At 38.8% G+C, this 12,877-nt stretch overlaps 1 protein-coding gene across 3 annotated transcripts in view; it reads right to left on the bottom strand.

Moving 5' to 3' along the window:
- Positions 1–12,877, bottom strand: part of CDH12 (cadherin 12) — a 510,555-nt gene that overhangs the window by 44,098 nt on the left and 453,580 nt on the right. The window lies entirely within an intron of this gene.

The raw sequence follows: 12,877 nt of genomic DNA, 5'->3' as shown, positions 1-12,877 counted from the left end.
GCACTTGCATACTAATGTGCAGGGCTGAGGCCTACCTGTCTCGCCCTGTCGGCTGCATGTTTCATCATCACTGCTATACTCCTGCAACTCCATCAGAGCAGCCCAGACAGCTTAGCAAGCACTGACAAAGGCTTTCTGTGTTCCCTGCCCTTGAGAAGGCAGGAGGACATCTACATGTCTTTCTCAGAAGTACAGGAGGACAAGCTTCTGTGAATAGTGGGGTCACACTGAGGGGACATCTCAAAGATTTCCCCTGGCAGTTGTTCAGTCACATGTCCCACAACAAGGCTCTGAGAAGCTGTGTATCTGCTGATGGGAGGACAGATGACTTTCACATCCCGCAGCTGAATTAAACAGCAGACGCTGCTCCCTGTCATTTCCTCCTTAGGATGCATGCTGTGCCAGCTTTTTCAGCTTCTTGGTATTTCCAGGTGAAGGAAAATCTGACATTCACACTGCTGGACTAAGAGCAAACCTGCTCTTCTGTGACCTAATATTTTGAACCACAGTACCTAATTGACTCTTGGATTGCCTTTAAAAAATGATTTTTGTCTGCTTCCTTCACCTATAACTCAGTCTACAAAGCATATCTGAAGGCAAAACTGACTTTATTTTGTTTGAGAAAACTCCTGTAAGCAAAGTCTGCTTCTGTTACCTCTGCATTTGGACATTATCGTGTATGGCTTTGTAACATTCATTGACCGAGCTACTGAAGATTGCATAATTATCATTTCACCATTTCATTCTAAGGTAATGAAATGCAGGGACATTTACACTGTCTTCTCTTTGTTTTAACTGCTGGAAATGAGCACTTTGATGTACAATCTTATGAAGACTGAATAGCTATTCCTTAGTTGTATTTTAATGACTAACAAAATTTTAATGCGGTATGCAAGAGACAATCACAAATCCTACTGTGATATAATGCCATTTGCAAATATGCTTATTGCCGTGTGTCTGCTGTGCAGATTTCTTCAAATAGGTGGAAGAAAATGCATCCGGGAGAGCTTCACCTACACCTGAATCCCTCTGTTACACTTTCACTGTGTAATTCCAGAAATGATGCCTACGTCTTTTACAGACACTTATGCTAATCACACATTAGCAGCTTTGCTCCTTATTGCTAAAATGTTGGTGAACGTAAAATATAAGAGCATTAGATTTTTCCTTATTTGTCTTGTTGCTATATTCCTAGTGAACCACAGAGCACCCAGATTCATTAGAACAAACATTCCTTTATAAAAATATTGTACCTGGCTGTAATGCGTAGGAGACTTAGATGAAGTCAAAGAAACACTTCATTACTCATTTCAGATTGTTTAGGCCCATATCAATTATTTTCAATGACTTGGCATTTTATCAATTCCTGAAATTCAACATCAACAATGTTGGGGTCATTCAGATTAATTTGAAACTCTGAAGTAAACTTCAACTCTGCCGAGTCAGATCTCTGAAGATGTAGTATCTAATTACACTGCCAGCCTTCTCTTGCAGAAGAACCTTCATAGTGTACGGGAACTACTAATTGTGCTAATTCAACAACATATTTCTGGAATAAAATAAATGAGAGCAAACAAAGCATACTGTCACCAGCTAGAGGAGGAATTTCATAAGGGTACAATGTACATCATGAAAACCCTTTTTATCTTCAGAAAACAGCCTCTGTAGAGAAAAGAGGGCATTTGGAGTGTTTACACACACTGGATATAAAAAATACCAGAAAGACAGTTTTGAAGATCCTTAATATTCTATTTCCAGAAGGCAGCACTTTGTGCTGTGAACTTGCAATGATCTTTAAGCATTATGCAATTTTTATTAGCTATTTCCCCTCTATTGACTACTACCTCCATTTGCTTTCAGTGTATCTACATTGAAACAAGCTTTCTGTTTCTTAATGTGTTTGTGATTCTATGATTCTATGAATGTCCTGAAAAATTTATTCTCTACAGTTTCTAGAAATTATGGGACAAAGATATTGGACAAACTTACGCAGCACTGATTATACTGCTCAAACATTTCCATCAAATTCTGCAGATTCTCTCATGGACATGAGTCAGCAGTGTATACTAGCAGTCTGAAAGACCAACTGTTCCCTGGACTGCATCAAATTGTCACCAGGGTGATTGTCCCCTCTTCTCTCCTGTTTGATGCCCCATCTAGAGTACTGAATCCAGGCCTAGGGCCTCCAACACAAGAAAGATGCAAAGCTCTTGGAATGGGTCTGGACGAGGGCCATGAAGTAGATCAGTGGACTGGAGAACCTTTCCTATGAAGAAAGGCTGAAGAAATTGGACTTGTTTAGTTAGGAGTAGAGGAAGGGTCAGGAACCTCACTGAAGCCTTTCAAAACTTGAAGGGAGCTTATAAATAGGAGGGAGACAAGAGAGAATGGTTTTAAACTAAAAGAGGGGAGATTTAGATTAGGTATTAGGACAAAATTCTTTGCCTAGTGGGTGGTGAGGCCCTGGCATAGCTGCCCAGAGAGGTTGTGCCTGCCCCATTCCTGGAGGCACTTAAGACCAGGTTGGATGGGGTCCTGGGCAGCCTGAGCTGGAGGGTGGCAGCCCTGCCCATAGATTGGAAGTGGTCTATAAGGTCTCTTGCAACCCAAGTCATTCTGTGATTCTATGCTTCATTCTATGAGTGACAAGGGATGTATGAAAAGGGCAGGCCCTTATTTCCCTCTCACCACACTAAGTTGCACTTAGTGTAAACTTACGTGAACTTAGTTTAAAAAAGACATAGGTGTCCTGATAGATGAGAAAATTAACATGAGCCAGCAGTGTTCTCTGGCAGCCCGGAAAGCAAATGTGATCCTGGGCTCCATCAGGAGAGGGGTAGTCAGCAGGGATAGGGAGGTGATTGTCCCTCTCTACTCTGTTCTTGTGAGGCCCCATCTGGAGTACTGTGTCCAGGTGTGGAGCCCTCAGTACAAAAAAGACATGGAGATTTTGGAAAGGGTCCAGAGGAGGGCCACAAAGATGATCAGGGGGCTGGAGCACCTCCCCTATGAGGACAGGCTGAGGGAGTTGGGTTTGTTCAGCCTGGAGAAGAGAAGGTTGCGGGGTGACCTCATTGCATCCTTTCAATACCTGAAGGGAACTTACTCCCAGGAGGGGAGTAAACTCTTCGAAAGGGCTGATAATAGCAGGACGAGGGGAAATGGTTTTAAGTTAAAAGAGGGAAGATTTAGGTTGGATGTTAGGGGGAAGTTCTTTACTAGGAGAGTGGTTAGGTCCTGGAATAGGCTGCCCAGGGAGGTTGTGGATGCCCTGTCCTTGGAGGTGTTCAAGACCAGGTTGGACGGGGCCCTGGGCAACCTGATCTAGTAAATGTGTATGTTTGGTGGCCCTGCCAGGCAGGGGGGTTGGAACTACATGATCCTTGAGGTCCCTTCCAACCCGGGTCATTCTGTGATTCTGTGATTCTGTCTGTTGACATGCTGAAATTATGAAATATGTCACAGCTAAAATTCAATCACATGTAGTGAAGAATCCAAAGTTAGAGAAATGAAGCCCAATGATTACACAGCTTAAGACAAGCATGTAGACCTTCCTATATCAACCCTGCCTAGTATCCTGTTACCCACACTGAAACTTGCTCGAATTTTCAGTTTGAGCAGCGTCAGTGAGGATGATAAAATGAAATGAGTGATAGCACTGTTGATCCTTACAGAGCCTCAAAAGCATTCAAGAAGCTCAAGTGGAGGTGAGCAAGCAGCTAATACACACTGCAGAGTTTCTGAAACACAGACAGCTTAGTGGGAAGAAATCAGAGATAAGTGACAGGTAATCAGACATATTGACTGAAATTCAGAACACATTTACAGTTCTTTTGACATGACTAGATTAGTTTTAGTTCTTAAGACTCAAAATCTGCTCTGGGGCTTGATTCTCACTTTTTGCAGTTTTCCTGTTTCCCCACAGCTGCAGGTTATTGGTACACCATCACTTAATAAAAAGGCTTTCAATTCCAATGAGAATAAGAAATGAAATCCATCATTACATCTCATCAGTAGAATAATTATTAGGAGGTGAACCAGGTTAGTATCTAAGGACTTTGCATTCAAGCAAACAGCTGTAAATCTTATCTGAGTTTTCTCATCTGTCACTCTACATATACTGTGTGCACATGAGATTATCCTCCACTGATTCTTCTTTGTCTGTATTCAGTTCTGTTCCTTAAAAATGCTGCATTGGAATTAACCTTGAAAACACAAACATTATAGTCAACAATATTGAAGTAAAGTCTTTGATCAAAATCTCTACTGTTTTCTCAGGGAAAAAAAAAAAAAAAAAGCTATGTATATTATAATAATAAATATTTTGCAAATAAAAAGATTTCCTTTAAAAATAAAACTAGTATGAATACGAGAGCTATTGTTAGCTTAAATTAATAAAACATTTCAGGTTTTATCCTCAGAAAGTCATAGGGGCACCAATTTCTGTCTTTTTAGGAATAATCCAAAGCCAATGGCTCATATTTACTTGTCAGTGTTATAACAACTTGGAGTAGGCAAAACAGAATACTGTGAATGCAGACACTCAGTATATTCAACCTATCATATCAGCTACTGCTAATCAGCTGATCACAGCATCTGACATGACTGCTCCTAACACGAGGAAGCCATGACAGCACTGAGTTGTACTAGTTCCTTTCCTTGTTGTGGCTGTGCCCTGTGGGGCCTGGGACCTTGAGCAGGGAAGTGAAAAAAGATGCTTTCTGTCCCCATGCACTGTGATGAATTTCACATCACCTGGCATAGGCAGGCAGAGCTTTGTTTATGGCAAGGCTTCTTCCACTTCCAGCACCAGTGCTCTGTATTAGGACTTACAGCCTCATTAGATACAGTATAATTATTTTAGAAAGCACTCAGTTCCCTGCTGTGGATCCCCAGGTTTACATCTAGCATGAACTACTTCTCCCTAGACTTTTTAAACTTGCTAAGATCCTGGATGTTCTTCATCATAAAAGGAGCAGAAACAAAAGTCCCTTGGAGACTGATCCTACCCAAGGAATGTGAGATGCACATGATGGACTTTCCCCACCACTGGCAGCTCTTGAGCAAGACCCTGCCAGCCCCTTAGGTGAGCTAACAGGTTAAGTTCCTGAGGAGTTCCTTTTCCCTTGCTAGAAGAAAACAACAATCCATCACATCCAGTATACTCCTGTGTTCTGAAAAACTTCAATTTAAACATTCACAGTTTTTTGTTTGTTTGTTTTCCCACTGAAATGCTCTAGCCAGAAAGCTTTCTAAAAACAAACCTCCCCACTACATGTCAAAAATTAATTCCAAAGGGCTCAGTATCCTCCTAGTAGGAGCAAGCATTTGGAAAATGGGAAATGCCAGTTTATGTTTTCAGCTGAGAATATTCAGACCCAGTTTCTGTCTCTCTCTGTTTAGGGGTGGATTCTCTTGATATAAGTGTAAGCAATATCTATATGGTTATTCATGCAAAGTCTGACTTTCTCAATGCATTTGTGTGCTAAAAGATGTACTTGGTGGGGAAAAGGGATAGTTTTCAGGAGAAAATTTCTTTTTCAGAATATCAGGCACCATGTAATTGACATTTATCAGGTCGGTCTATTGATAATATTCTGGTGATCACACTGTCACTATGTAATAAATCAATACACTCATTCTCTCTATAAAATTTAAATTGCATGATATACGCAAAATGTTAACACGATAAAAAGTATATTGCTGAGAATGGGACACAGAGTAAGTAATGCTCTGCTTAAATTCTCTTCTTTAATATCTTGTGGAAGCTTTTTGATTTTTTTCATTACTTTGGCACAGAATGTAATAACACAGTAACATAATTTTACTGCTATTCATTCACTCTTAAAAATGTGGTCCAAGCATTTACTTTAAAACTTAGGCCAAGAGCTCTAAATCATCTGTACGGGAATAACCATTTTTCTTTAAACCAACTAAGTGAATGAGGTAACTATCTTTCATACTTTGAGTCGTGGATAAGTTGCATGATTAAAACCACATAAACAAAGTATGTTCCACATCAGTATTGATCATAAGATTGTCTGTGAAATTTTTCTTTGCATGTATTCATCAGCTGTATCTTCTGTAAATAGTTTTCCTTAAAATATACATTACTTTTTTTCACCAACTTGGCACAGACTAAAGAAGAAAATGATTATTTTGTAAATTTTTGAAAGAGAAATCTTCAAGTACAAGAGCAAAATAGATGATTGTTCTTTGTTTTGGTTTCATTTTACTGTATGTAGTTTCCTTGAAATATTTTTTATTTAATGGGTGATACAGATTAAAAACTAATGATACAATGGGATAGCAGTAGCATCACACTTGTAGCCTCTTGTATTTTGGAATCACAGGAACATGGAATAGTTTGTGTTGGAAGACACCTTAAAGACTTTCTAATTGCAATCCCCCTGCTTTGGGCAGTCATGTTCCACTAAACTAGGTTTCTCAAAGCCTTATCCAGCCTGGAATTGAACAACTCCAGGGATAGAGCACGCACAGCCCCTCAGCAACCTGTTTTAGTGCCTCATCACCCTTTGAGTAAATAATTTCTGCCTAATTTCTAATCTTAATCTACTCTATTTTCAGTTTAATCTTTATCCCTTGTCCTATCACTACACTCCCTGAGAAAGTGTCCCTCCCTGTATTATCAATGGGGCCCCCTTTAGCTACCGGATTTCCTCCAAGACAAGTTCTCTAGGCTGAAAAATGCCAGCTCAGCTTGTTTTCAAAGCTCCGGCTCTCTGAACAACTTCATAGTCCTCCTCTGGATTCACTCTCATATGTCCATGTATTTCTTGCAGCAAATATAATCAACTTCGTGAAAGAGATTCTTAAATCTTCCGCCTTAACTATAGAAGATTTGACCTCTGTATAAATACTGTTCAGTTTGAAAGGAAATATGTGAATGGTCAGACGTGGATGCTTACTAAAGACTGTTGAGGTTTTTGGCAGTCAAGTTTATAACAAATTGACTATGGAAGCTACTGAGAAAAAATAATGATCATGCTTTTAGAAGAAAACATGAAAGGCTTTCCACATAGTATGCCTGTTACTTTTTATTTTTATTTTTATAGATTTATTTAAGCAAAATCTCAGCTAACCGTATTATGGTCTCAGACAGCCGTCAGCTTGAATTTTGATATGGAAAAGAGAGTTTCAAAGCAGCCTGGTATCTACAGCTCTTGTTGCTGTCAGTAGGAATCTCTGAACTGTTGCAAGCACTTTTTAGGCATTTCATTTCATGCTTTTAGGAGCATATACTCCTGAAAATCTGACTACAAGTGTTTTTATCAAGTATTTCTGAAAATCATTAGCCTTATCTATTACAATTAGATAATTACATATGGTGTGTTTCACTTCACACTGCACTTCTGTCTCAGGAAACAAGCTCATTATAGTCAGAAACAGAAAGGCAGTGTTGATTTCCTACTTGGGCAAAAGGCTTCCCAGAAAAAGACAGATGCTGCTAAAAATGATAATGATGGAGCAAGGGGCACTGTTGTCTGTGTGTCACTTTGCAAACAATTCTTCAAGCACTGCAAAGTGATCCCATGCTGTTGCATCTATAGACCTGGTTACCCTTCAGTGTCAGAGTGAAGGCAGAGGTGGACAGTACTTTTGAGCAGTTTTAAGATTACCATGAGTAATTTCATTCCTTCAATCTATCTAAATGCTCTCTGTGTTTTGAATGTGTAATTCCTTTGCAACTCCCCAAAGAAAACATCTTGGGGTGAAATGAACATCATGATTCTTGACAAAGTTGGTTGAATTTCTATTAGCTGTATTTGTTTACACTTCTACACAGCAGGTAGCAGATATAAAATACAATTATTAATGATAATAATCTATTCTGATGATAATGATGTTTAAAAATAATTGACCCATAAATCTTGCAGTTAATGATGAATTACTACTTAAACCTTATAAGAGGAAGAAAATAAATTGGATAAATGCAGATTACCAGGAAAATTGTATGAATGATATACAATATTTAATTGCTATCCATTGCTATACCATCAGAACATTACATTTTATGTGTTGACAAATCACATATATATTTTAAATGGCTATGGAATAGTACCAAGAAATAGCTATATTTGTTTTGAATGCTCTGTTTTCTATCTAGGGGTTCAATAGTTCTCATTTACTGTTTTAAAGAAGTTTTATTTCTTTCAGAGACTACTCCAAGTAGTCCTCTAAGAATAGCCTTTGCAAGTTATGCATTTTTCATAATGTTAAAAGAAAACAAAAACAGGAACAGTATAAATGTAGCAGATATAAAATTTGCTAAACATTTAATGTTTTGAGAATCTATGGTAACAGAATATTTCATTCTCAGTTTTTTGAAATATTACGCTTCAGGGTTTCTTTGTTTGTCATCACTCTGCCTCAATCAAATGATTCACTCTTGAAGATGCTTTATGATCAAGAATATGCAACACTGACAGCTACCAAAACAAAAATGCTAGGGAATAGGAAAAATTGTTAGGGAGTTTTTACAAAGAGTGCATCCACTTTCTGGGGCAAATCTGCTCTCAGTTAAGGTACCTGAAGTGTAATGTAATTCTAATGTGTAAAGGAATAAGAAAAATAAATAAAAGAAAGCTGGAAAAAATATAGATTAGAATTGGTATAGATGTCGAAGTTTGTGTTAACTCACTCTTCATGTTGCACACAGAAAAATTGCAACAGATGCCTACAAAGCATCAGGTGCTATATGAAAAGCGGAGCTGCATCTCCTGGACTGCTAAACACAGGTTCAAAAAAAGTTACAGCTGCACAAAGAAATTTAATGTATCTATCTATATTTGGCAGTCCAGAAGCCAGCCAGGATAGGATGGCCTACTTCCATGTTATTAAATTCTCTTATCCACATCAAAATAGGTCAGCTTCATGGAAAGGGGCAGCAGAGAAAAATTCTCTAACTGTGCTAATGACCCCAAAACTCCCAAATAAGTCTGAGAAATCTTTACACGATGCAGAACAAAACACCAGGGACTGTTCTAATGGTATGTGTGTATGATTTAAACACTCTCCATCCTTCTTAACATCTTCAGAGTGAAACAAAATGAGATTGCGTACCTTACTCTCTTAGCCTAAGTAAAAACAAAGGCCTATAAGAGTACTGATTATGTGGTAGAACTGGGAAAAAATGGCCTATATGACTAGTCAGCAAACGCACAGCAGACACAGGTGGGTTGAACAGAAACAGAAGGAAAGAGTCACTGTGCTAATGGCGAAGTAGAAAGACCAAGTGCAATGAAAATATAAAGAGCTTATCTGGGACAGTGACAACTGATGATTCCAGTACAGAAAAATGTGGAGAGATTCAAATCTGGAGGTGGTAGTTTTGAGAATACAGGCATTTGTCCTTGAAAAAAGCTACATTATTAGGGAGTTAAAACTAAACAAAACTAAGGAAAACTAAAAAATACTTGTGAAGGAGAAGGGGATTACCATGCACTAATTGCTAGATAAAAAATGTGATAAAGGCTTAATTTATGTCTCTTCTAGGATAAATCAGACAAGAATGCATGTTGAATATAAGATAGATAGGATGAGGAGGAAAGAGAAGGGCACAGGAGGGGATGATGGATGTACAATTGAACAGAGGTATGAGATATGGAAGGAACTTGGATCAAAGGGGAATTACACTAATTCCTCCTCTGATTCCTGTAGGAGCACTGTGCAAATGCTGGTCTGTTAGTCTTTATTCATGCAATCAAGTACTGATTTGACTACTGATTTGCTGACGTTAGGGCTCTAGTCAAATGATTCATTGATATTACAGTCCAAAATTATAATGATTTCTGCATGGCTGCTGGTTTCACAATCAGCTTTCAATTGCATGAGACTGTTTCTGGACCCTTTCAATTTCTATCTTCCATAACTCCTTGAACCAGTTGAGTACAAGACACAGTCAACTCAGAAATTTAGTTTTAGTTTTCTCAAAATTCACAGATAAATGGGAATCAGACTTGATCAGTATTTTCTGACAATACATTAGAATATTTAAGGTTGGTATGCAAAACCAGGATGGAACCACTTCCTTTAATTCATTACAGTATTGAGGGGGGGGGAAAAAAAAAAAAAAAAAAAAAAAAGAATAACAGCAGATCTCAATCAACCGCCTAAGTACTGCCTTCAGGCTAGTTTGCATGAATTTGTCTGTCTCATGTAAGTAGTTCTCATTTAGTATAAAATAAATAACTATCTGCCAGAAGTAGTGTATCTTGTCTGCCAGGTCATTTCCTTAATCAATGTAAGAGACTCATTTTCATCCTGAGAACTAATGAAGGTAAAATGTTGTGCAAAAGGACAGCTTTTACCAGCAGTGTCAGAGAAAGCAATAATTCACTTAACATGATCGAGAAGTGTGCATTAGCATCCCAGAAAGCCAACTGTATCCTGGCACAGCAACTAGTTGAAGGCAAGTGATTCTCCTTCTGTACTGTGCTCTGCTAAGACCCCCATCTCTATGCAGTTCTGCAGCCTCCAGAAGAAGGACCTCCCCAAGTAAGTCCCGAGGAGGGCCACAAGGATGATTAGAGGAGGTTATTTGACTTCCAGAAGAACAGGCTCCAGGAAAACCAAAAGGATGGAGAGGGGTTTTTTATTAGGGAATGTAGTGATAGAAAAATGGGTAATGGTTTTAAATTGAAACGATGTAGATTCAGATTTGGTATAAGGAAGCAATTATTTACTTTGAGGGCACTGAAACAGATTGCCCAGAGAGGCTGTGGATGTCCCATCCCTGGAAATTTTCAATAACATGTTCAGTGGCACCTTAAGCAAATTTATCAAATAGCAGTGAAACTGGAACTAGATAATCTTTATGGTTCCTCCCAACTCACATCATTCTCTAATTCTACGAATTCTTACTATGATTCTACCTTTAGCAAAGGAACCTGCACAGTAATGCAGAAAGTCAGTGTGCTAATGAGGAGTTGGGCAAGACATATGTAAAACACATTTGAAAACAACTTTCTATGAATAAAATCTTTGAAATACACCTTTCCTTCTACTTATTAAGAAAATATCAATTTTGAAGTGTCTCGGTTTTCTGAAATGTGGGCCAATAGATACCTGCAGGTCAAACAACTCTGACTGAAATATATAATATGCAGAGGCTTCCCCTTTGTTACACAGCATCTCCTCATTACTGTGAGACATGCAAGGTGGGAGTTCCCTACTGAATATGTTCAAAAGCACAGATTCTAAATAAAAAATTCTATGTTCAGCAGGATAGTTAGTTAGTGGTGTTTCATCACTTGAAGCTGATATCCCACTCGAGCTTGCCTGTCTCCTTAAAGGACCCTTGATGAGATGAAGGTGTTCTATGATACAGGTTTTTTGGCAAGCTTATAATGTATTATTTACCACTGTATCTACCTCCAACTATTAATAATAAATGTTCCCTCACTTCTGCTGTGAAATCTTTTCTTTTCAGCTTACCTGAGTTAAGAAAACATATTTAAACTTCATCCTGTGATAACGAATATCATCTCATTTGATAACGTAATCCAGAGCATAACATCTTTGGTATAAGCCATTTGGGAAACTTCAGTCCTGATTATGAGATGTAAAAAGATTTATATAGTAGCAGTCAATGTTAATGAACATTTTGTCCCCTTTTTAAGTCTGCATTCAGACTTGCTGTCTTTGTTGACCTATGATGAAAAATGTGATACTGAAGTTGTTACTTCCCACTGTTAACATTAAGGGATCTCTAGGTCTTGGCTTGAACATGAAACCTACATGGACCTCAGTGAAAAGGCTTACTTTGCACAAGATTTATGAGGGCTGTTCCAAACGTAATGCCCTCCTATTTTATTATGTTGGCCCACAGTGTTGGCCCTGAAGCAGATATTGGTGGCATGGCAGTAGAAGTTGATCCTTCCCACCAATATTCTGTTGCATTTGTTGCCACATGGCAGATGGCAGCAGAAGGGCAGTTTTGACAAAATAGCATATGACACAGGAATGTGTATGATGCTAAGGTGTGTGAATGAATACTTCCATGAGGAAAAAAAGAGAAAAACAAAAAACCTGCACCCACTGACATTAATCAGTGCTTTCTGAATGTTTCTGGAGATCAGTCAGGGGATGTGAGCACAATGAGATGGTGGGTGGTGTGTTTCAGAAGAGGCAACAGTGGCAGTGGATCATCTCCACTGTTGTAGATTTTGATGAGTGCTGATTGCAGGGTCTTGTCTATCAGTGGCAAAAACGCATAGCTCATGGTAGTGACTATGTTGAAAAAACAGTGTTTTATAGCTGAGAATTTATCCTTTATACAGTGTCATCGTGCTCTTTGTATTTGTTTTCAGGGAAATAAATAGGAGATGTGACTTTCAGAGCAACCTACATAAAATTCTGCACAAGTATCCTTATAGCTGTTATGGACAAGTGAATGACTCAGCTTCCTGGCAGGAATAAAAAGGCTCCCTCAGCCTCTCCTCATAGGGCTGATTTTCCAAGCCCTTCACAAGCCCTGTTAAACTTGGCCCATTGATTGAGTCTATCCAGGTCCCTCTGTAGTGCCCTTTTCCCCTCAGGCAGATTGACACTTCCTGCCAACTTGGTGTCCTCTGCAAACTTACTGAGGGTGCACTCAATCCCCTCATCCAGATCATCAATGAAGATGTTAAACAGAAGTGGCCCCAGCACTGAGCTCTGGGGGATGCCACACATGACTGGCTGCCAAAACATCTGCAACACATTGAGAAAATGTTCATGTCATAGTCTGCCTTGGTTAAGCTTATTCCAGTACACTGGAGTTTCCATACTCATGTTTTAGCCTGTAATTCTGCAAACATGCTAAATGTTTATTACATTCAATATAACATGAACCTCCAATTTTCTTCTGTTTGTT

This window comes from Coturnix japonica, chromosome 2 (assembly GCF_054131305.1).
Source record: "Coturnix japonica strain WE chromosome 2, WE-NBRP24, whole genome shotgun sequence".
In the NCBI taxonomy this organism is placed as follows: domain Eukaryota; kingdom Metazoa; phylum Chordata; class Aves; order Galliformes; family Phasianidae; genus Coturnix; species Coturnix japonica.
Note: the sequence above shows the minus strand (reverse complement) of the source record. Positions and strands in the feature narration are given on the sequence as shown.